Source organism: Apodemus sylvaticus, chromosome 9 (assembly GCF_947179515.1).
Source record: "Apodemus sylvaticus chromosome 9, mApoSyl1.1, whole genome shotgun sequence".
Lineage (NCBI taxonomy): Eukaryota > Metazoa > Chordata > Mammalia > Rodentia > Muridae > Apodemus > Apodemus sylvaticus.
This window is the reverse complement of record NC_067480.1, coordinates 64863579-64887332: the sequence shown is the minus strand read 5'-3', so window position 1 is coordinate 64887332 and position 23754 is coordinate 64863579. Positions and strand designations below refer to the sequence as shown.

Below are 23754 nucleotides of genomic sequence, written 5' to 3'. Positions count from 1 at the left end.
GTAGATAGGAATTGTTCCTTGGCAGGATATAGTGGAACCATAAGGGTGTGTACAAATAACTTTTGAGCAGAGATAAAAATGGACTTGGCTCTCCCAAAGGAATGAAGCATGCCCTGAGGGGAAGTTGGTCACAGATGGTTGCAAGAAGAAGCTCTATCATCTTCCCAGAAACAATGAGCCTAGAGGTTGGCCTGGGAGCGAGAGGGCAAGTGATATCTACTGTAGGCAAGTGAAATTAAGTAGCACCAACACTGGACAGACTGAATACAACCCTTACATGCAAACCTTACAAAACAAACAACTAATGCCAACACTTTGGCCCAAATAACTAATTGGCCAAATTCCACCCAACGAACATAAAGAAGTGACTAATATTTTATATTGCTTGTTTTTAAATATTTCAATTTCAGACTAACTAATATTAGCATTAGTTCAGATTCTACTGTAGAATCTCTCATAACAATTAACACCAACAAAAACCCCACTATTATTTCAAGAACTCTTATTTTCTGTGACTCAAATTGGGCATTATGCCTAAGCTGCTTGTAGGATTCCATTTTGATACTTGACCTTGAAAACAGAACAGACGTGAGACTATCTTTTTGCTTTTCTCATGAAAGTCAGACCTTTCAAGCAGCATTCACCAGTGTCTCGTTCATGGCTTTGCTCCTCAGATGAGCTCACGTTCCCAGAATGGAAGCCACTTGCAGGCAAAGCCACCCCTGGAGAGAACTTTTCAAGAACTTTTCAGCATGGTTAGCCTGTCTGAGCTCAAAAGCTAGTGAGTGCCAATGGATTTATCCTATTTATATAGCTGCAGCCTCAAGTTCTCATGAAAGATCTTGAATGAATGGGTCTGTAGTGAAATGCCAGCTTAGCACATAATAAGGACGTTGAAACGAGGAGAGATGTCACAGCTTGTTCATCTTTTCAGAATTCCCCAAGTGAGGCATGTTACGGTTTTTCAGAAGGGATTTTTCTTTTTGGTTTGGTTTGGTTTGGTTTGGTTTGGTTTGGTTTGGTTTGGTTTGGTTTTTCGAGACAGGGTTTCTCTGTATAGCCCTGGCTGTCCTGGAACTCACGAAACTCACTCTGTAAAGGGGGAGGGGGGCTCAAACTCAGAAATCCACCTGCCTCTGCCTCCCAAGTGCTGGGATTAAAGGCATGTGCACCACCACCCGGTGGGATTTTTCTTTGTACTCTCAAATTACTCTTTGAAGAACATTAGTAATGGGTCATGAGGCCCTTCTGCTTTCGGAAACATCTCTCATACCTCACAGGGATTAAATCTTCCTCTTGTTAATGCACTGGTCCTAGCTCTGTGAGCATCAAGTCTGGCAGGTCACAAACTGCTTGTAGCAGCAAAGAGAGGTCTGGGCACAGTGAAGCCTGGTGAGCAAGACTCTGCAGAAGGACTCAGGTGTGAGAACAGCCTGGACAGAGTCAAGACGGTGGCGAGGGACCTGGTGCCACGCATGCTTGCCAACAAGGAGAGCAATCCAGAGAGCTGTGGGCGATACACAGGGAGCCCTGCTGGAGTGGCCTTCCTCCCACTTCTGAGTGATCTGTGCTCTCTCCATTGGTGTTCAACCCCACTGGTGGATATCTCACTTACTTAATACAGTAAGTAAAGGGGAAATAGAGACCATAGAAGATGTAGCACAGCTCGGTACACAGAAAGACAGCTGCATCGTATAACAGCTAGGGAGTTAGGAGTCCATACTCTTCAGACTTAGATTTATTTCTGAATAAAAAATTAAAGTGGGAACACTTCTAACATGCTTAATTAGTCCCTGTAAAATGGTCAGACTTGCACTGATTTATGTCATGCTGATGTGATACAGATTAATAGTTTTAAAATGTGGACTTCAAATAAAAGTTATTTCAATTTTGAACAGAATGAAGGCTCTTAAAATAACACACACCCCTGTCTCGAAAAACAAATACAAACACACATACACACACACACACACACACACACACACAAATTGCTTGTGTGTGAGTAATCCTAGGGAATTTTTTTTTCTCTGCTAAAAGGTCAGATTAAATGACAGATTTTTCAACCCTTCTGTGGAAACCTAGGTACTGACTCCAGAAACAGTGCTCAGTTGTCAAAGATGTCATAATTCCCTGTAGATTGTGCTTCAGAAAAGGGAAGTACTCTGCCTATCTTATGCCCGTAGGTGTGTATTCTATGACTGCATCTACTATAATAGCAACTAGGTTTACCCCAGAGATGCTGGGAAATGTCTGAGAACTGGGGAATCTTTCCTCAGCTCTTAGAACTGAGCTTAAAGAGTCAGTCACCCACCATGTAAAACTCCTTTACTCAGTGATAGTTTGGCATAGTTTCTACATTTCTAAATGTCAGGGTTAGTGGATGCTCAGCTGTTGTGGGTTAGCAGCTGTGTTTCTGCGATCGTGCAAAAAGACTGGAAGAATGTGATGGATGAACAGAAAAATAACCTTGGGGGAACACAGAGAGAGGGGAGAAAAGGGGAGAGGGGGAGGGGACAGGGGAGAGGAGAGAGAATGAACAATGAACAGTAAGACACTTAACACCCTTTGAGACCATCTCGAGTTTAGTCATATCATAGTTAATCCAATTTTGGATAAGATTATAAAATGAATATTCAAGACAGGTCAAAGAACTAATAATGGTTTGTAAAGAAGCCATTCATACTCAAACACTGAGTGGTTAAAAAGCTCAAATTCTTTGGGATGTCTCATAATTAACGCACAATTTAAAACTGGTCACATGGAATGTAGGATACTTTTGCAAGAGTGATGTTTACAAAAGATTGTTTTCCATGAATCTCCTAAAGTCATAAATGTTTATATAAAAAGGCCAAAGACATTTTCTATATTGATATATAAAGACTGAAGAAAATTAAGTATTAATTCTTTTAAAAAATTAAGAAAAAAGAGAAGGATTTTTTTTTTTTTAATTGCTCACTAGAAACCCTGGGGAACCAGCAGTGTTTGTAATTTAGGCTTGGGGGAACTTGAAGTCATGATAAAGTAAGTAGGCCACGTCATGGGCAAGACAGGGAGGGCACAGCTGCCTTGTGAGACAGACATCGTAGTCGTGGGATGTATAAGTGCTCACGGTGATGGTGCCATGTAGATCAGAAACAGCCTTCAGCCAGTGCGTGTCGGGACAAATGTTGTTGCCATGTGATGCCCATGCCTATCCGGTTCTGGCCAGGTGAGTTATGGAAAGTTTTCTATTTGTCAAATGTTTTGGGGCTTCAGAACGGGTAGGGAAAGAATTGTAAGCATATGCTGTGTTATGCAATGGCAGTGATGGTGATTCTTGTGTAATGAGGGCGCAAAGTTGGAAAATTAGGACAAACTTGCACACAATAATGAACAAGAAAGTAAAATAGAAAGTAACATCTTATTATTGATTATATGGGGATGAACACAATGTGTTGCGATAGTCCTCCGTAGAAGTAAAACTTCCGACAGATTACATTAACAGAGAGAACTTGAACAAAGAATGAACTGTGACAGCAGCACTTAGAACCAGAAGAGTGTCCGAGAACCCTGCCCACTAGGATAGGCAAGGGGGCTGGCTTTACTGACTGGTTTTGTGTAACCTTGATACAAGCTACAGTCCTCTGAGAGGAGGGAACCTCAACTGAGAAAGTGCCTTCCACCCTAAGTCTGGGCTCTAGGCAAGCCTGTAGAGCACTGTTGTAATTGGTAATTGATGGGGAAGGGCCCAGCCCACCCCCACCATTGTGGAGGGTGCCAACTCTGGGCTGGGGGGCCTGGGTTCTATAAGAAAACAGGCTAAGCAAGCCAGTAAGCAGCACACTTCCATGGCCTCTGTATCAGTTCCTATTTCTAGGTTTCTGCCTGACTTCCTTCTATACTGAACAGTGCTATGGAAGTGTAAGCTAAACAAATCTTTTCCTCCCCAAGGTGCATTTGGTCGTGATGTTTCATCGCAACAATAATAACCTCGACCAAATCAAAGGCTAACAAGCCAAACAGAAGAAAAACAACAGGCACCACCTAGTTGACTACAGTATGTGTGTGTGGGGGAGAGGGGTTCTGCCTCCTTTGGGTGTGATGAATTGACTGCCTGTGGCTGGCTGAAATGTGACTGTTTGTCACACTCCTTTGGCAGGTTTGTAGTGTGCTTGCATACACAGTTTTTAGTCTGTTACATAGGAGCCATAGGTGACCTTTTGTTTCTTTAGCCATACCTTATGATGCCAGAGATGACAGGCAAAGAAAGAAGGGTCTGGCAGCATTTAACACCTCCTGAATGTGAACCCTGGCTTCCTGCTTACCACAGCCTCAGTGTACCCATCTATGAAGTTGGGGGAGAGTTAGATGGTTGTTAGAAGACACCAATTAAAAAAGCAAAGCAAAACAAACCTGTATCTGGGTATAAGGACTCATGCTATTATCTCAGCGCTCATGATGCTAAGGCAGGAGGATTGGTATAAGTCTGAGGCTTTCTATATAGTAAGTTTCAGGCTAGCCTTGACTACACACAGTATGAGATCTCATCTTGAAAAAAGTAATCTAACATTTGTATGCTAACAAAATAGTATTGATAATAATAACCATTATTTGTATAAAACACTTAGCATATAAGAACCTGGTGGTTCCAGCTTGTGATTCTAGACAAGCAAGGAGGTTGAGACCAGCAAATCACATGTTCGAGGCTTGTCTGGGCTATAAAGTTCATGGCCATCCTGGAGACCTTCATGAGACTATCTGATAAATGGACACTGAATTTTAAAAAGAGGTCTGGGAACGAAGTTTACAAATGTAGAACACTCTTGCCCAATATGTGTCAAGCCCTGCGTTCAGTCTTCAGCTACACATACACACACACACACACAGACACAGACACATGCACGCACACAAAGACACACACACACACACACAGACACACACATACTCACATACACAAACCACAAATGAAACACTTAGCATAATGCTTAAAAGAAAGGACATAAAAAAGGAAAGGAAGGGAGAGGGCTAAAACTCTAACTACCATGGTTAAGGTATGAGCATCTCACTCACGGAGTACATTTGGTAGACATCAATAGTGTCGATACGATATGTAACATTGGACACTATCCCTAGCAGCAGCCTGCTCTTGCGACAAGGCTAGCTGTGTGTGTTTGACCCTGTGCCCTGAAGACTCTTGTGTTAGCGGCTAACCTTTCTGCTTGGTGCTCTTGGTGGGCCCTTTAATAGGTGTGGCCTAGTGGAGGTTATTTAATAGGTGGCCCTTGTAGTGCACGCTACAGAGAATCCCAGAACTTCCTTCTTTTTTGCTCAGAAGTACTTCTATTTTGTGTTTGCTTTGTCATAGGCTTCAAATGCAATGGGCCTGAATAACAGCCTGAAACTACTCAAATCGTTAACCACAACCACCTTTCCCCCTTTAGAATGTGATTGTTTTCTTGCGTTTGAGGGTTATCTATTTGTTTTGTTGGTTTTAAGGTAAGGTAAGGTTTTTCTAAGTAGTCCTGACTGGATTTAAACAAGGAAATCCCCCTGTTTCACAGCCTCGGTCTCCCAAATGCTAGGATTACTGGTGTGAGCCATTATGCCCAGCTAGTATTTGTTATTGTGATGGAAAACTAACACCACTCTCAGGGAGGAGCCCATTTCAAAGGTATCTCCTGAATAGCAATCTTGCCAGAGTTGCACCCTTGCATAAGAAAGTCTTTTCCACTGTCCACTGACTGGTTTGTCTGCTCTGGCCCAAGGCATTCAGCTTTCTACTTTGTTTTGTGTGATTGTGAGTTTTAAGTCAGCCAAAGTGGAAAATTAGGCCCAAGAATTCTTTCACATCTTGGTTCAGAAAACTCTTTTCTTCTGTGATTTTCTGAATTAATCTTATTTCTTGGTTGTCATATCTCATAACTCATTCTTCTCTATGCTGAGTTTAGAGTTTTGTTTTTTGTCTTTTCTATTGAGTGGCATACCAAGGGAGAGCCAGCCCTTCTCTTGCTAGTGTTTACTGCAAAAGCAATTTTAAAAATATTGAAATATTAATATTCAAAGGTAGCTAGCATAGACGTGTGTGTGTGTGTGTGTGTGTGTGTGTGTGAAATAAATATGGAGAAAAGAAAATTCTCAGAAACTCATCGTGTCAATTCTGCTGTCTAGAGACAACTGCTAGTGTTATTCCAAATTACTTTCTAGATATACAAATTCTGTAAGATATAGGGAAATTTTTCCATTTAGTGAAAGTCAGATAATTTTATCCATACATTCTGCATCTTGGTTTCCCCCTAACTTTAATGGTATACCATGAACATCTCATAATGTTACATTCACTTTTTTCTTCAGTAAGTTGTGTTATTATTTTTTGGATATGCATGTGGTGGATGGTGATTATTTGTGGTGTGTGTGTGTGTGTAGCACACATGCACACCATGAAGGCCAGAGGTAAATGCTAGATTTAGGAATAGAGTTTATCTATTCCTCTATTTGTTGCTATCTGTAAACTTCTTTCTTTCCTATTATTGGTTTGTATGATTTGGGGGAGGAGGTGCACACATGCCAGGGTGCATCTGCTGACATCAGAGGATAGCTGTGTGAAGTCAGTCAGTCCTCTCCTTGTACCTTCACTTGAATTCCAGGAGTTGAACTTACGCTTTCCAGCTGGTACGGCAGGTACTTTAGGCTGGTCATCTAACCAGCATCTTGGGTTTTTTTTTTTTTTGTTTGTTTGTTTGTTTTTTTGTTTTTTTGTTTTTTTGAGAAAGGATCTTTCACTGAACCTGGAGCGCCTCTGTCCAGCTAGACTGTCTGAACAAGAGCTCCGGGGCTCGGCCTGTCACAGCTGCTCTGGAACTGAGGTGACCTACACATGCTGCCAGGCCTGGCTTTGGTGTAGGTGCTGGGATCTGCTTCACACTTGCATGGAAATCACTTCACCCACTAAACTATCTCCCGAGTCCTCTACATTGTATTCTTTAATCAAAACTATGTGTGGTCATTAATATGTCATCCATAGCATATTCAAGTACTCTGACCATCTAAGTGAGGAAGATATCTGCAGTTTACCCCGGAAAATGTAAAGAAGTAAAGAAAATGAGTAAGACAAGGACATATAATGATGGGACCAAGCAGTTCAGAATGTGTACGTACGGATTTGCTCTAAAGAGAGCAAATTAGCTCTGGGAAGGCTGACAAGGAAAATTCTAATTATTAATTAATCTTTATAGACTTTAATATCTGATTGGATTTGAAAGTTTTGGGTTGACCCCAATGCATGTACAGAAGGGAAAAATACCTTTAGCCACATATAGACAAATAAAAATAGGCTCTATTAGTGGGGGGGGGGGGGGGCATGGCGGCTCATACCTGTAATTCTAGCAGTTGGAAGGTTGAGGCAGTAGGATGCTACAGTTTTTTTTGGCTGAACCCCTGCTATATAGTGAGTTCCAGGTGACCTTGGGCTAAAGAATGTAGAAAGGAGAGTTGCTTCATTCCATCAAATCCAAATGCATAAACTGTAAAATAATCTTGCTTGTAGATATTAAAAAGTAGAAAGAAATGTACACATAGTGTTAGTGTTTAGCCAGTTTGACCAGAATGACAGTTTTTAGTAGACCGAATTGGTAACTAAAACCAATAGAGAACTCCAGGCATAGAGAATTTTGCATACCAGGGTTAATCTGAAATGTGCTGTTTGGTTCTTTTTCCAGATCTTTCTATTCTTCTTATCACAAACTAATAACTGTGCTGGCTAGATTTATGACAACTTGACACAAACTATAGTAATTCCAGAGGAGGAAATACCTCAATAAGATCAGCTTATAGACAGACCTATAGAGCATTTTCTCAATTAGCGATTGCTGTAGGAGGACCTAGCCCATTATGAGTGATACCATGCCTGCGCTGGTGGTCCTGGGTTCTGTCTGAAAGCAGGCTTAACAAGCCATGAAGAGCAAGCCAGTAAGCAACACCCCTTCATGGCTTCTGTGGCAACTCTTGCCTCCTGGTTCCTGCCTCGTTTTGTGTCCCTGTCCTGACTTCCTTTGATGATAAACAGTGATGTGGAAGTATAAGCCAAATAAACCCTTTCCTCTCCCACTTGCTCTTTGGTCATGGTGTTTCATCACAGCAATAGACATCCTAATTAAGAAAATAGTTTAACTGAGCAACATGAAAGTCTGTGTTCTTAGAGTTCTTAATTAATGTCTTCAAGCCATTGGACCACCAAAGGTGCCACCTCATTGCAATGCTCTGGTATAATGATCTGTGCCAGGTAGTGTGACAGTACCTCAGTCCCCAATAGTCCTCATGTGGCCTGCTCGGTGACTTCTCAGTAGCCTCTTCCCACCTTAGACAATTTTGCCTCGATTTCTAAGTCAAATGTTCTTAGCATCACCGAGATGTCACCCTCTGCTACCTTGCCTTGTTTCTAGTTTGTAGTTATGATTTCCTGTTTGACATCTTACCTACTCAGAGCCCCAGCCCAGGCCCTGGAGTCCTTCTTCAGAGAATATAAGACTTGCATCCTCTCTAGCAGTAAACAATGGGAGCATGTACAAGCAACCAAGACCTTTGGAGTACTGGTCACAAAACACATCTTTTTATGCATGCAGCCAAAGCAACTAAAACTTAAAACCCTAAGACTGAAACCTGGCATGTACTATTAACCTCAATCTTTGTGCAAAACGGTCTGACAATTTCAAGTGGGATAGCCCATTGCTCTAGATGTACAAACAAAACTGTCAATTCTTAATGTCAAAGGGTGGTATTCCTAGTCCCAGTCAATGTTCACTAACCTGCTATCCTGGACACATACAAGGAAGAAGCAGACACACAAGGTGAGCTTTGCTCACAAACAGTGGCTAGTAGCCAGCACCAACTGCCAATCAGATATGTTAATGAGACCTTGAATAATGATTCTAACAGCTAATCTTTCAGCTTAGCTGTTAAAGAATGGAGATCTCAAAGAAGCAATCCCCACTGTGTTCTGCAAGAATTCCTGACTGGCAGGAACCACACAGGAAGAAATGGTCCTTTTGGAGTAGTTTGTTACATAGCAGCAGATAACTAATGTGAAAGTATTTTCCTATTCTAGATCTTGCAATTTTTAATTGAGTTATCAATGTGAATTTTATGATTTTTTTTGCATTTTGTTAAAATAATACTGAATTCATCTTTTATTGTTAGCTGTGCTACAGGGAATTATCAGGGTCCTCTTGATGATTGCTATCAAGCTTGAGTCTAGGGAAGCCTTTTATATTATAGGTAAACAGATAGCTTTGTGGAGGTTATTTAAGGGATTAGAAAATATTTATTTATTTATTTATTTATGTATTTATTTAGAAATGGCAAGTGTTTTAGGGTCTGTAGGTCACTGTATCTCATACATTCCTTTATTTTGCAATCCTTTGAAAATATCCATATTATTCTCAAGCTGTATCTTACTGTTGTGTTGTTGTGAAGAGATAACTACAACCAAGGCAAGTCTCATGAAAGTATTCAGTTGGGGGCTGCTTACAGTTTTAGAAAGTGAGTCTATTATCATCTTAGTGCTGTGGATGGCAGCATGTAGGTAGACACTGTGTGATGGCTTATATATGCTTGGCCTAGGGCATGGCACCATTAGAAGGCGTGGCCTTGTTGGAGTGGACATGTCATTGTGGGAGTGGGCGTTAATGCCCTCTAGCTGCCTGGAAGCTAGTCTCCTAGCAGCCTTCAGATGAAGATGTAGAACTCTTAACTCTGTCTGCACCATGCTCCTTCTGCCTTGATGATATAGGACTGAACCTCTGAACCTGTAAGCTAGCCCCAGTTAAATGTCCTTATAAGAGTTGCCTTGGTCATGGTGTCTGTTAGCAACAGTAAAACCCTGAGACACACTGGATCAGTAGCTTAGAGCTACATCCTAATCTTAGGTATAGAGAGATACTAGGACTCTATCTGCTTTGAAAACCTCAAAACCCAACCCTAGTGACACACTTCCTCAGAGACCACACCTCCTAATACTTTTCAAATAGTGCTATTTCCTAATGCATTAAAATATATGAGTTTATAGGGGGCCATTCTTATTCAAACAACCACAGCTTGTGAACCAGTCGGGTATAGTCTGACAGGCTTGGCCTGTTAGCTGGTGTTTGCTGATGTTTGGTCTGCCCAAAGTGCTTTATACTGTGGGCTTTCCATCCTGTCTGAAAGGACCATGAATTATTCCCAGTTTTACATGAGTCTTACTTTTCTGCATACTTTGTTGGTTCCCACCCATATTGCACATAAACATGTATCAAAAAGCTGCCCAGTTCTCCTTAGTGTCTTCTACCACATCAAAGACACACCATATCGACAGCCATATAGCTCATCATCAGTGACAGAGATTAATGCTACGATTCCATGGCCATAGACTTAACAAGATTTCCATTTGATCTTAGTTCAACTCTGAACACTATAAAATGTTCCTATTCAACATGCCTGGTAGTGAGTATGTACTTTTGATGGTGATTCTTTGCATTTCAAGATAGCCTATTTCACTGTTGAATAGCAATACTTATCAGAGAATGTACTTTATAATAACCCAATATGTCATTCCTCATCACGTTGATGTTTCCGTTCTCATTAATTTTATTTTATGTTCATAATTGATTCTGTCTACAGGTATCTGATGAGTGTGTGCTATGTGTTGGGCTCTGTTCTGAACCTGGAGCTGCAGAGATGAAGAAGAATTTGGTGTCAAATGAGCTTTTTGTACCTTTCAGTTTGTGTGGAAAGTTAGCAAGAAATAAAAAATATGCAAATTTGTGTAAAATTAAAGCAAGACAAATGGCATGAAGAGGGTAATGTGAAGGAATGTGCAGAGCCTAGCACAGAAAGTTAGGGGGCCATGATGACTGGGTATGAGGGGATACCTGAGAGCCAAGAAGAAGTAGGAAGAAAACAATAAGAAAAAGAGCGAAATAGGGATTGGCCTAGGTAAGAGTTCAGTGCTAAAACGAGCAATTAGTTTTCAATTTAAATGGAGTACCTTCAGATAGTCCTCTAGAATATTCTATTCACAAATTCAGAAATGCCAGGATGTTATCAAAAGCACATTGCTGGCATATTTGCAGGAAGGCAGGTTAAGGTCAGGGTGAGGAATCCTTCATTGTTCTTGTGAATAGTTTTATTGTTCCTTGCTCAGGTTTTACAGGTTTTGAAGAGTTTCTTTACGAAAAAAGTAAAATCGTAAAATATACAAAATTAAGTGTAGACTTCACACTGACATTTCAGTAGTTTTAGGGTAAATACATCTACTTGATGTCATGGGGTTCCAGCCACAGGGACCCAGCCATACCATGACAGTGCTTTAAAGAGTCTTTACAGGTTGTGTAAAAATAGGGGCTCTTAGTTTTCTTCAAATCCTAACACTTTGAGTTTGTCAAAATCTTGACTTAGATTTGAGGTCTGATCCTGGTATCCTTGCCCCAAACAGGCTCTGCAATGGAGTGTATAATGACTGGTGGATATATATGCTGGTGAGTGGCTGCATCATGGAGGCTGTGAATGAGATGAATTTCAAAGTTAACTCCTGGGCTAGTGAGATGGCTCAGCCACTAGGAGCACCGGCTCTTGTGGGTTCAATTCCCAGTAGTCACATGGTGGCTCACAACCATCTTTAGGGGGATCTGATGGTTTCTACAGGCAGGCAGATATAAATGCAGCAGAGCACACATATATTAAATAAATACAAATTTTTTTTTAAAAAAAGTTAAATTGTGAACCCCTAGTTGATTATTTTATTAAAGCACTCATAGGTCCTTGAATCAGAAAAAAAATATCTTATGAATAAAGACTGGACATGAGCGATTGTGCTGATCAAGGACATCTAGAACCCTTACCCTCCTGGACTGCCCACTTGAACCTCCTTATTGAGCTCAAAGCAGGCTGGCAAGAGGGGAAGAGTGTTCACCCCAAAGTACGCACAAACATATGGCACATTCACTGCATATCACAAACGAAGATTCCCACCCCACAAACAACCAAGCCAGAACCTCCAAAGCCAATTATGGTCTGATTCATCATTCTAAACCTGGAACAATACAACAAAGGACTAACTGTGGCACTGGGAATGAGCCAGCACTTCAGCATGTCTGGCATGGTTGCTGGGCACATTATAAAGCTTGCAGCAAGCTTTAATTAAAGCTTAGGGCAGGTGAGTGACACGGCTCAAGTCCTTGCTGATCTGTTCTCCAGAGGGGTAGAATCAGGTGATATCAAGTGGTCAGCTGATGGACACCTGGTCATGCTCCACTGTGACTGACTTTCCGGTCTGTCAGGTTTTCTGGAATCCAGTGAGCAACCTCTGCCTGGCTTCAGTCTCTGCTCACATGTTCTTGGGGCTAATGTCTCAAACACGTCAGCTCATTGCCCTAGGGCCATAGGGCTCAGCCAGGCCATGTTTGGACTTGCTGGCCTGTTTGGGATTCAGTCCACAAGGGATGTTTCTGGGCCATAGGTTAAGGGTCCAGAAGCCAGTTAGATCCTGTTTTAGCATACCCACCAGGCATAATATAAACACAGGAATGGTGTTTTTCTAGTAGGAGACAGTTCACTTTGCAAAGGAGTCTGAGTGAATCTAAGGGTGTTCTGTTTTAACACCAAGGAACTGGTAAAAAAATCATTTTACTATTAGTGTGTTCTTAGGAACTGCCACTACTTCTAAGAAGTTAGCACAGATCTGGTGCTGGGAAGGAAGTAAAGAATACAGTTCCCCTGGGAACATATGAAACTTCAGAACTTCCTTGTGATGTGTGTCCCCTGCTCCACTCATATTTCTGAGGTGTTCTGGCTTCTCATCCATGAAGGAGTTCTATTCAAGAAGGGGCTCATCTTGGATTTTGTTAGGAATTTCCTGTCTATGGACAATCTGCATTATTATTATCCAACCAGCAATCTAGGCTGGCCAATATTTATATAAGGGACAATATAGTTTATTACTTATTAGTCAAAGATTTATTCCATTTTCTTTATTCTAAGCAAGTACTTTTTTGATATGTTTTCTTTAATATCTTAAGGTACTCAACTCAAAATTTCACATACACAGTGATCTTTCATAGTGGTTTTGGTCTGAAGGTACTGCAATGACTTAAACTTTAATTTTTTTTAAATATTTATTTATTTATTTATTTATTTATTTAGAGACAAGATTTCTCTGTGTAACAGCCCTGGCTGTCCTGGAATTCACTTTGTAGACCAAGCTGGCCTCAAACTCACAAAATTGATTTGCCTCTGCCTTTTGAGTGCTGGGATCAAAGGTGTGTATCACCAATACCCGGCACTTTAGATGTCTTTTAATGACTTACTTATTTGTGTGTTGCTATAAAGGTCAGAGGACCATTTGTAGGAGTTTGTTATATTTCTTTCATCTTGCTAGTCCATGATTTAGCTTTTATTTTTATTTTTTATTTTTTATTTTATTTTATTTTTTTTGCACAGGATCTGTCTATTTAGCCCAGGCTGTCCTGGAATTTGCTAAGTGCTAAGAGAACAGAATGGATCTAAACTCCAGTCTGCCAGCTGGGATTAAAGTGTGTGCCATTCCTGGCTGAAGCCATTCCTGGCTGAAGTACACTTAAAAAACAAAAGCAAAAACCAATCTTTATTCAAGAAAACAGTGGCTAAGCCAGCCTGCTCCTTCCCCTCCTTCCCTTCCTTTCCTTCCCTCCCTCCCACTGTCTCATCTTTGGTGTCATCAGTTATCTTGCATGTGTCAAAGCACATTTTTCTTTTTTGCAGAGCTCAAGGATCTCTTCCTTTTTCTTCAGTGATCTGATAGTGCAATCTGTACATTAGCAATAATTGCCTACCGGTGAAATAAAAGAATTATCCTGAGACAGGCTTGATGTGGGGAGCCTGCAGGTATGTCATGATGTCCCAATTTCTGACGTGAGACAGTATCAGGATACTACACTGTGAAAGAAAGTTGCCTGTGTAATGTATTAGCCAGCCAGAGCTGTAGAAGTGATGGCTTAAATGACAGAAGTATATTTCCCCACAATTCTAGAGGCCAAAACCTCAATATAAAGGTATCAATAAGCCGGGCAGTGGTGACGCACGCCTGTAATCCCAGCACTCTGGGAGGCAGAGGCAGACAGATTTCTGAGTTCAAGGCCAGCTTGGTCTACAGAGTGAGCTCCAGGACAGCCAGGGCTATACAGAGAAACCCTGTCTCGAAAAAAGCAAATCCAAAAAACAAACAAACAAACAAAAAACAAAACAAAAAAGGTATCAATAGGGTCAGTTTCTTTGAAGATTTCTCCCTTGTCTGATAGATGGCTGGCTCCCCTTAATATAAAAGTGGTCTTCTTTGCATGCCTGTGCGCCTCTCTCCCTACTGAGTTGGAGTCTGCTCTGATGACTCATTTTTTGCTCAGAGACCTGAATCTAAATACAGTCCTATCATAGCTGGTGGTTAGGGTTTCAATATATAAATTCAGAGAAGAGAGGACAGAATTCAGCTAATGATAATGGTAATATGTCAGTTCCTCATCGATGTCCAGCTTGAGCAAAGAATGGAAAACTGGACACCATCAGAGCCTGAAATGCAGCTTCAGGAGCAGATTGCAGAGCTCCACTAGGGTTGGCGTTGCAAGCCCCTCGTTACAGATTGCTCATTACAAACATTAAAACAAGCTGCCCTGTCTCTGGCGATACTGTCCTGAACAGGCCTCGTCTCCTCTAAACAAGCTGCAGAGCCTGATGACTTGGAGTGACTACCAATCAGGAGAAATCTGCTGGGGCGGATGTGCAGGGGAAGGCACCGAAAAGCACCGAGGGGACAGTGGAGGGATCATAAGAGAGCAACCCTGTGTTGTGGATCACAATGCCATGGGATGAGACCTCATAGTCACAGCACTCCTCAATAACTGTTTTTAGAAACCTGAGAGTAGAAGGCTATAGAGATGTTCCCACTTAATATGGAGGTAAATGTGTCTTGCCATTTGAAGGCGAGACACTAATGAGTAATTCATTTCTGCTAAGTTAAAATTTTCCCCAGTTCTTCTGGATAAATGCTAACTGGTTCTACTTGGAAACCACGAGGACCTTTCTAAGGCTCTGATCTGAAGTCGGGACTTTCCTACCATTCTGCTCCTTGGGTTTAGATATAGTTCCCAGAGGAGGTTGACACATAAGTACTGGAATTCTAACTGTCCCTACATGTTCATCAAGACATTTTATTAAGCTGTGCCCCTGTCATGGGCAGTGAGTTACTATTTCAGCTGCTTCTATAGTTGGTATGCACATAGTTAAAAAAAAAATAATGATATGGTTAGTGGAAAAGTTTAAAACATACCACAGTGTTCATTATCCTATTTTTGTATTCACATTGGGGCCACTGAAAGCATGAAACACGCCTATCTATGATAAGAATGGCCCACACCTGAACAGACTGAGTGCCTCTCCGTGGAGAAACGATTAAGGTCCAAGTTCACCATGATCAGATGGCCCCCAAGCTAGGCACAAAATGGGAAAGTCCCTTGTTAGGAGGTTTTCTTCTTTGGCCTTGTCTAGGGGATTCTAAGCCCTGACACTCACCTCTACCCGAAAAAAGTCATGTAACACAAAAACCTGGAGTTCTCCATGCTAATGAGGTATCTAAACAGGTTTCAGTGTTCAGCCAATGAGCTTCCCTTCCTGGGTATCCACCCTGAGTAAGGCTTATACATTCACACTTGTATCAAATAAAAGCAGTTTGGACAAGCTCAGACTGTCTCTTCATCAAGGATCACCTTCAGGGGAGGCCTTTGTCATAAAGAACTGCACCTAAATCTCCAAGAGAAGGCCTTTTCTGTGCCAGCCCCTCAGTACTCTGGGCACTCACACCAAACCTGGTTCAGTCCCCCGTTCTGGGCTCAGCCTTCACCTGCCTGCCTGCCTCATGGACTCCCTGAGGGGAAGCATGGATCAGAGAAGCCATTCCCAACTTCCAGCAGCACCCCAGTGGTGCCTGGGTACCACAGCAGTCCTCCCAGATCCCACCGTTTCCACCTGCGAAAACACAGACTGAGAGCCCCCATTACAACTGTGCTCTGCCTCCAGAGCAGCTTGCCGGTGTCTGGCCCACCTCTATCTTCAACATAGTTATTTGGGAAGCTGTTTTCTTCATCTTAAAAGATTGTGACCTTAGTTCCCATGGCTGCCTTCCACTGTATGTGTTAGCTGTGGGATCAAATCCAAGGGCACACCACCATGGCTTTAATTTTTATAACCAGCAAGAAAGTCTAACTCTATCTATACTCTTTTTTTGACTTGTTGGTTCATTCGAGATTTTTATTTTTAAATTTTTTATTTATTTTTATTTAATAATTTTGTAACGTTTTTTTGCAGCTGCCTTCCAAGGTAACCTTGAGACTATTTCTAGGCTCAAAGAAGGACTACCCAGAATGCATTGCTGCAGAGTGTATGATCCACTCTTGGCTTGGTGATACATGTTTCTGGGGTGCTGGCAAGAGGGAAGGCCTAACACCTCCTGTTTGCCAGTGAGACTACACTGAATTCAGAGACGGAGACTGGTGGTCATAAATGCCTCTTGCTACCTGAACAGACATCGCCACCTCACTGCTCAGAGCTAGTAAGCAAAGCCATTCTGTGAAAAAGGCTGTTGAACGTCGTCTCCACTTGTTTTTAAGACAAGCCCGTGGAATATATTTATAAAAATATTTTTCCTTCCAGTTTGCTTCCTGTCAGTTCATAACTACAGAAGATGTTGACAAAGCCTGAAATGGCATCAAAGTCATGGGTAATGAGTCATAAAAGGATCTAGACAGAGTTTCTTAAAGAGCCATCAATACAAAAGCAGTTCAAAGTTCTTAGAACTGGTGATGTATACAGGCTGACATTGAGGTCAGAATGGTTCACCTCATTTTTTTTCAAGCCTTTGTCTACTCCACAGACAGACAGACACACACACACACACACACACAGACACACACACACAGACACACACAGACACACACACACAGACACACACACACACACACAGCATTTGTGGCTCTTAATTTTTATGTAAGATGCAATAAAACCATCCCACCCCATCTTTCTTCCACCCCACTTCCCTTCTACAAAATTATATATTGAAATCTTAATCCCAGTATACTACTCCAAGCACCAGAATGAACAGGTCGAAGCCCTGAAGAACAAAATCCAAGGTTTTGTTTTACTCTGTCTCACATACTGTTTATTTACAAAAATACTGTTTATAGTCAAAAATACTTGTTATACTAAATACTGTTTGTGTAGCAGTTGAGAAATTCCCTTTTGCCACCACAGGTAAACATATTAATTGTTGCACAAGCAAACTGGAATAATTTCCAGTAGAAATGAAGCAGAGAGGAAGTGGTTTTCCTGCCTTAAGAAACAAGGATTGTAGGCCGGGCAGTGGTGGCCCACGCCTTTAGTCCCAGCACTTGGGGGGCAGAGGCAGCAGATTTCTGAGGTCAAGGGTAGCCTGGTTCACAGAGTAAGTTCTAGGACAGCCAGGGCTACGCAGAGAAAACCTGTCTCAGGAAAAAAAAAAAAAAGAAAGAAAGAAAGAAGAGAGAGAGAGAGAAAGAGATAGAATGAGAGGAGAGGGAGGGAGGAGAAAGGAAGGAAGGAAGGAAGGAGGGAAGGAAAGAAGGAAAAGGAAGGAAGGCCTGGACGGTGGTGGCTTGCTTGCTCTTCCTTGCCACAACAATGAGATCCTTCTATATTTATCTTCTACCACTACATCTCCTCCAAAATGGGGACAGCCTCCAAAGTCTTAGCCAGTTACAACCAAAGTCTAGGAGTGTATATTTCTAGGAATTGAAGGGTGGGGTTAGGGTAGGGGCATGGCATGACAAATGACAACATGACTTGAGTCTTTGAAATGAAAGCAAAAGCTTCTGCTTACCTAGAAAGAATCTCAGTGCTAAGGAGTCTTTAGCTCAGTTCAGGCTTTGAAAAGTGGAAGATCCTCCTTGTACTGGCTAGTTTTGTGTCAACTTGACACCAGCTAGAGTCATCAGAGAGGAAGGAGTCTCAGTTGAGGAAATGCCTCCATGAGATCCAGCTGAAAGACATTTTGTCAGTTAGTGACTAATTGGGGGAGGGGCCAGCTCATTGTGGGTGGTGCCATCCCTGGGCTGGTGGCCCTGAGCCAGTCATGGGAAGCAAGCAGGTAAGTATCACTCCTCCACAGCCTCTGCATCAGCTCCTGCCTCCAGGTTCTAGAACTGTTTGACTTTCTGCCCTGATTTCCTTCAGTGATGAACAGCAATATGGAAATGTAAGCTGAATAAACTCGTTCCACCCCAACTTGCTTCCCCCCCCCCCCCAAGACAGGGTTTCTCTGTGTAGCCCTGGCTGTCCAGGAACTCACTCTGTAGACCAGGCTAGCCTCAAACTCAGAAATCCACCTGCCTCTGCCTCCCAAGTGCTAGGATTAAAGGTGTGCACCACCATTGCCCGGCACCCAACTTGCTTTTTAATCAGGACATTTTGTTACAGTAATAGAAACCCTATCTAAGGCACACCTCAAAAATGACCAACCAACTAGCTACTCTTCAGCAACAAAAAGAAAAGAGACACTGATACTGATACAATGCTAAGGTGCCTTCTTAACTTATGCTAACAAAGGAAAGTGAACACACAAGTTCTGCATATTATATGACTCAATTTATATGAAATTTCCTGGAGAGACAAATCTGTAAGAGACAGGAATAGGTATTGAATATAAAAGGACACAGGAATCTTTAGGAGGTGACAGAAAGCAAATTTTACATAACTATAAATTTCCTAAAAATCACCAAGCCAGGTGCTTTGAAATAGCTATGTTAGTTATACTTCCTCAAAGCTAAAAGAGATAAAAAACAAAAACAAACAAACAAACAAAAAACCAAGACCAAACAGATAAGGACTTGGCTTGGTTGCAGTTAGCTGTGTTGGCTTACAAATCCTAAATGGACTACATACCATGCAGCCACATCGCTCCCCTTAATTTGCAGGCCAAGTAATTAGCTAACTCTGTTGTTGAAGAATACAGGATTTAGGCTCAACAAAACCAAAGACATGCTGTCAAGTTCCTCACTGTGTGCAGAGGAGACCCTGGATAACCCATTGAGTTGTGCACATGCTTTTCTGTGATGTAGCAGGATAGTCAAGAGGCTGGTGTTCCTTTTCAGTGATCCCCGGATGCTCCTATCATTGTGTGCATGCCAGCCGAGTGCGTTGCATGAGTGTGATTAGCCTTTCTCAATCTGAAGGGATGAAGACAATACCTGTTAAGCCAGAACTGTTTTATCTTCAAGGATGAGACCATTTACTCCAGCACCTACCCCTTACTAAAAGATTCACCCTCCTCTCATACCTAGAGAAGAAGAAAAGACACATTAGGAACCATGGAACCCTATGACTTTTAACTTGCTCCTTTTTTTAACCTTTAAGAAACCTACTGGAGCTTGGTCCAAACCAGGTAGGCTGTGCAGGAACTAGGCAGAGTCCATGGAGCCGTGACTTTGGCAAGGAGACAATGGGTATTTCTCCATCTGTAGGAAGAAAACAGTTTTTCCTCTCAAACTGGTGAAATTGGTATGTACACACCATTCTAATTTGGAGTACATAGAAAATTATGAGCCTGAGAGTCTAATCTGGGTGGCTTGCTTCCAGTGCTGACTCTGGGGATGTTCTCTCCAGCAATCTAATTCTTCTGCCTGTCTCCCCAATTGGCTCTTTCTTTTAATGTCTCCTGACTCCTTTGCCTATTCCTAATCTTTTAGACTGTGCATTTCCTTCCCCCCCCCTTTTTTTTATTTAACTTCACTTTTTCTTATTTCATTGTATCAAGAACACTTTCCTGGGGCTGGAGAGATAGCTCAGTGGTTAAGAGCACTGACTGCTCTTCCAAAGGTCCTGAGTTCAAATCCCAGCAACCACATGGTGGCTCACAACCATCCATAAAAAGATCTGATGCCCTCTTCTGGTAAATACAGATACAATGTACTTATATATAATAAATGAATGAATGAATGAATAAATATTTTTAAAAACACACTTTCCTTGTACTTACCTGTAATCCTAGTAGAATGCTAAGGTAGTGTGGTAGTTTGAATGAGGATGTGAGCACTTTCTGCTCACATATTTGAATGCTTGCTTACCAGTTGCTAGAACTGTCTTATTGGAGGAGGTGTGTCACTGGGGGGTGTTTACATCAATAGGAAATCAACTGAGACTGAGACAGGGTTGGAGGGGTAGGATTTGGGGTGGATTGCAACAAACTATAAACTTCTAAACTAAAAACAGTAGATCTACAACTTTGATAGATATTGCATGCCTGACACAGAATCATAGTTTGTGGTGTTGTGATGATTACCAGATCTCTAGAACTGTCATTCTGCATAAAGGTACTTCACACCCCTAACAGTTCCATTCCCCCTCCCCAAGCCCTGCCAACAGGAATTCTACTTCCCCCACCCCTAGATTCTGACACTTTAGATACTTGCCACAGAGCTGTGAGGTGTTTACAATTCTATCGCTGGCTTATGCCACTAGTGTCTTCTAGTCCCACGCTGTTGTAAGTGCTAAGATTGCCTTCTTTGTATGTTCAATAACATTCTATTGTACATTCATGGTGTGTTTTCTTTCTATTGATTAACATTTAGATTGCTTGGCTATTTTGGCAATTATTAGTAGCATTGTAAATAACAGGAGAGTAAAGGGAATGGCTCTTTAGACTCTGATCTCCCCTATCTTGGATATATACACAAAAGTGAGAGAGTTTGAAAACATAATAACTCTATGTTTAATGGTTTAAAGAAGTCTACATCTATTTCTTACAGAAGCCACCTGACTATAAATTCCCATTAGTACTATACAAGGGAGCCAATAGATCCACATCCTTGCCAACACACGTCTTTCTAAAACATAGAAGGCTAGCTTACCAGGCGTGGGATGCTTTCCTGCAGTGGTTTCCATTGGCATTTTCCTGACGATTTATATTCATCCCTCTAGTTCAATGTGTTGGCAGTGCCTGGAACAAGCAGCTGCTCACGAAGTCGAATTTGAGTGAGTAAATTAAGTCGGATAACTCCACTTTCATGCTGAGTACATGCTTGATCCCATCTGGGTCAAAGGGAGAAAACAGGCTGCCTATGACACAGAAGCCAAAGGCCTGGGCTGCTGGGCTCTTACACTTTTGTTTTCCTATTAGGGAACTATAAAAATGGCTGAAAGTTGGGAACTTTGGGTGAGTTCACCACAATGAGAAGAGCTGAGTCTTTGGGAGAAATGACATTTAAGTATTTTGGATACTTTTTGTTCTGTCCCTACGCTTATGTTTATTAAAAACTGACAAACACACAAAACCTGTACCAAAAACATCCCCAAATTCCTTATCAATTTAAAACGGTAATCTTGAAGACATTATCGCCCAGGACCCCCTCTTCCTCTGCTGCGACCACGCCCTCTTCCTCTGCCGCAACCACGCCCTCTTCCTCTGCCACGACCACGCCCTCTTCCTCTACCCCGCCTCGGTCTCTTCCTGTGACAGCTACTCTTTTCTTAGATTTCACTTTAGGTTCAACATCCTCAAGTAGTGTCTCTAGAGGGAAGCCGTCTGTGATTGTTTCAGGGACTTGTGTTCCATTCTTCTATTCAATGGTTATAGTTTCATGACTCACTTTCATCAAAAATCTCACGAGCTTCAGCCTAGCAACGTAGTCTCCCTTCTGGTCCGACAGGTCACAGAATTCAGGCTCCAAAGACCCGCGGACTAGGGTTATGAAAGGCCGGAAGAGCGCACACGCGGAGGCCTGCGCTGGAAACTTTCTAATATAAATAGTTTATGCTAAATCCTTATGCTCTGGCGCCTTGCTACTTTGCCTGTTCTTCTTTCTTCCACCTTCTCCTCCTCTTTTCTATCCTTTGAATCCCCTAACACTAAATAGGACTTTAAAAAAAAAAGAAAAAAAAAACAAGATAGAAAGGAAAGGGGGTGACAGTGTTGTTAGACTACTTTCTGCTGATGAGAGGCGTCCAGTTCCTTGGGGCAAGTTTAATTTTCGCTGTCAACAACCCACAAACCCCCACCACTCAGGGTCCTAGCATTTATACACCCTCCGAAAAGTCCCCAGAATTCCAAATGTCACACAGCTGCAGAAGCTATCCTGGCAAAGCCAAATCCCCTACCATATCACCAGGCAAATCATAGTCAGGCACTGGAGATGGTCTGAAGCTGCCTCATGTCCCATATGTGGGAGTAAAACAAAAAACATATTCTTATTATATTTCTGTATCATTTAAAGAAACAAAAATTTTGAGATTGCCACTATAGCCGGGGAAGGAAGGTTTCTTTCCTATCCTAAGCAACTGTCCCCAACATCTGCTTTGTGTAAGCCTTGGATTTACTGTAGATCACAATTCTTTTTGATAGATACTTGTGATCCCTTTTTTCTTTAACTTCCCACAGGCCTTTGCACCTCCTATCATTTGGGGCAGCTGTCCTGCTGCTGTTACTCCCCACATCTCTGCAACAGTTCTGAGTTCAGAATCTTGTGCTCTGTATGGACAGTAAACTTTGGCTACATGTTTGTTAAGTTGAATGCAAAAGAATAATGAAATCATTCGACATTCGATGAGCATCAGGATACTTTGTTAAGCAAGGGAGGAAGTGCTGACAAATGGTTTTGTTTTCAGTTTTATTGTTGTTGGTGGTGGTGTTTGTGAGCATGTGCCATGACGTCAATACTCCCTCTTTCCATTATCCAGATTCCAAGGATCAAATTCTGATCATCAGGCTTGATTGGCAAGTGCCTTTACTCACTGACCTAATCCTTCAGACCTCAAATAGCTTTTGTTTGAGACAGGATCTAATTGTGTAGCTCTGGTTGGCCTGGAACTCACTGTGTAGACCAGGTTGGTCACAAACTCACAGAGATCCACCTGCTTCGGGCTCCAAAGTGCTGGGATTAAAGGTATGTACCACCATGCTTGGTCCCAAATGCTTTTTTTCAAATATCATTGCACACACTGTTAAAAACAAAAATTCCTCCGGAAGTGGATGTCTCTGCATAGTGCTGTCATTCAGTCTTAAAATAGAACTTTTTTTCCTCAAAGTTTTTTCACCATCTTGACAGAGTGTTTTCAGTTGACTCTGGTGATCAAAACAATGACTGATTTCAGGATGGAAGGAAAAGGGGGTGGAGAATTTCATTAAGAAGTTGTTGCTATAAAAATATGTAAGCAATATTTCATACTTGTGAGGATGTTTATGAGATATTTTCCTCTGTATTGATGTGTTCCAATATTATTTTATAACAGCAAGAAAAACTTAAAACGTCAACTGGGGCTTTCTTAGTTTTATCATATCTATACATAACTTCAATTAAAGACTTCTCTGATACCTGTCGTCCACCCCTGTTAGCATGGCACTTCTGGTAGGACTATAGTTTTCTTTTTGCTTGAATTTGACCTAAGAGAAACCACATCACTTGGGTGGTATGTATGTGGGCTATATTATAATGGTGGCAATAAATGAGCACCTCAGAGTAAGTCTCATGGACCCTCAACTTCCTTTTCTGAGTGTCTTATATCGTGATCCAGCAGCAGTGGCTTTTAAGACTTTAGTCCCCTCCATTGCAGCAATAAGTCAGCCACTCTTAAAGGAAGCAGGACAAGGTTTCTGGAAGCAAGTTGATGACCTCCCAGGGTGGGAAGGCTGTATCATCATGCTTGGGCTTGAGCCACAGAAGGGAGAGGCCTCGTGGGCAGAAGCACGGAACTGAG

The 23754-nt window shown here is 41.8% G+C and overlaps 1 pseudogene; it reads right to left on the bottom strand.

Annotated features, from left to right (window-relative positions):
• Positions 1–21393: 21393 nt before the first annotated feature.
• LOC127691911 (small nuclear ribonucleoprotein Sm D1-like) lies at positions 21394–22494 on the bottom strand (annotated as a pseudogene).
• Between the last annotated feature and the right edge of the window lie 1260 nt (positions 22495–23754).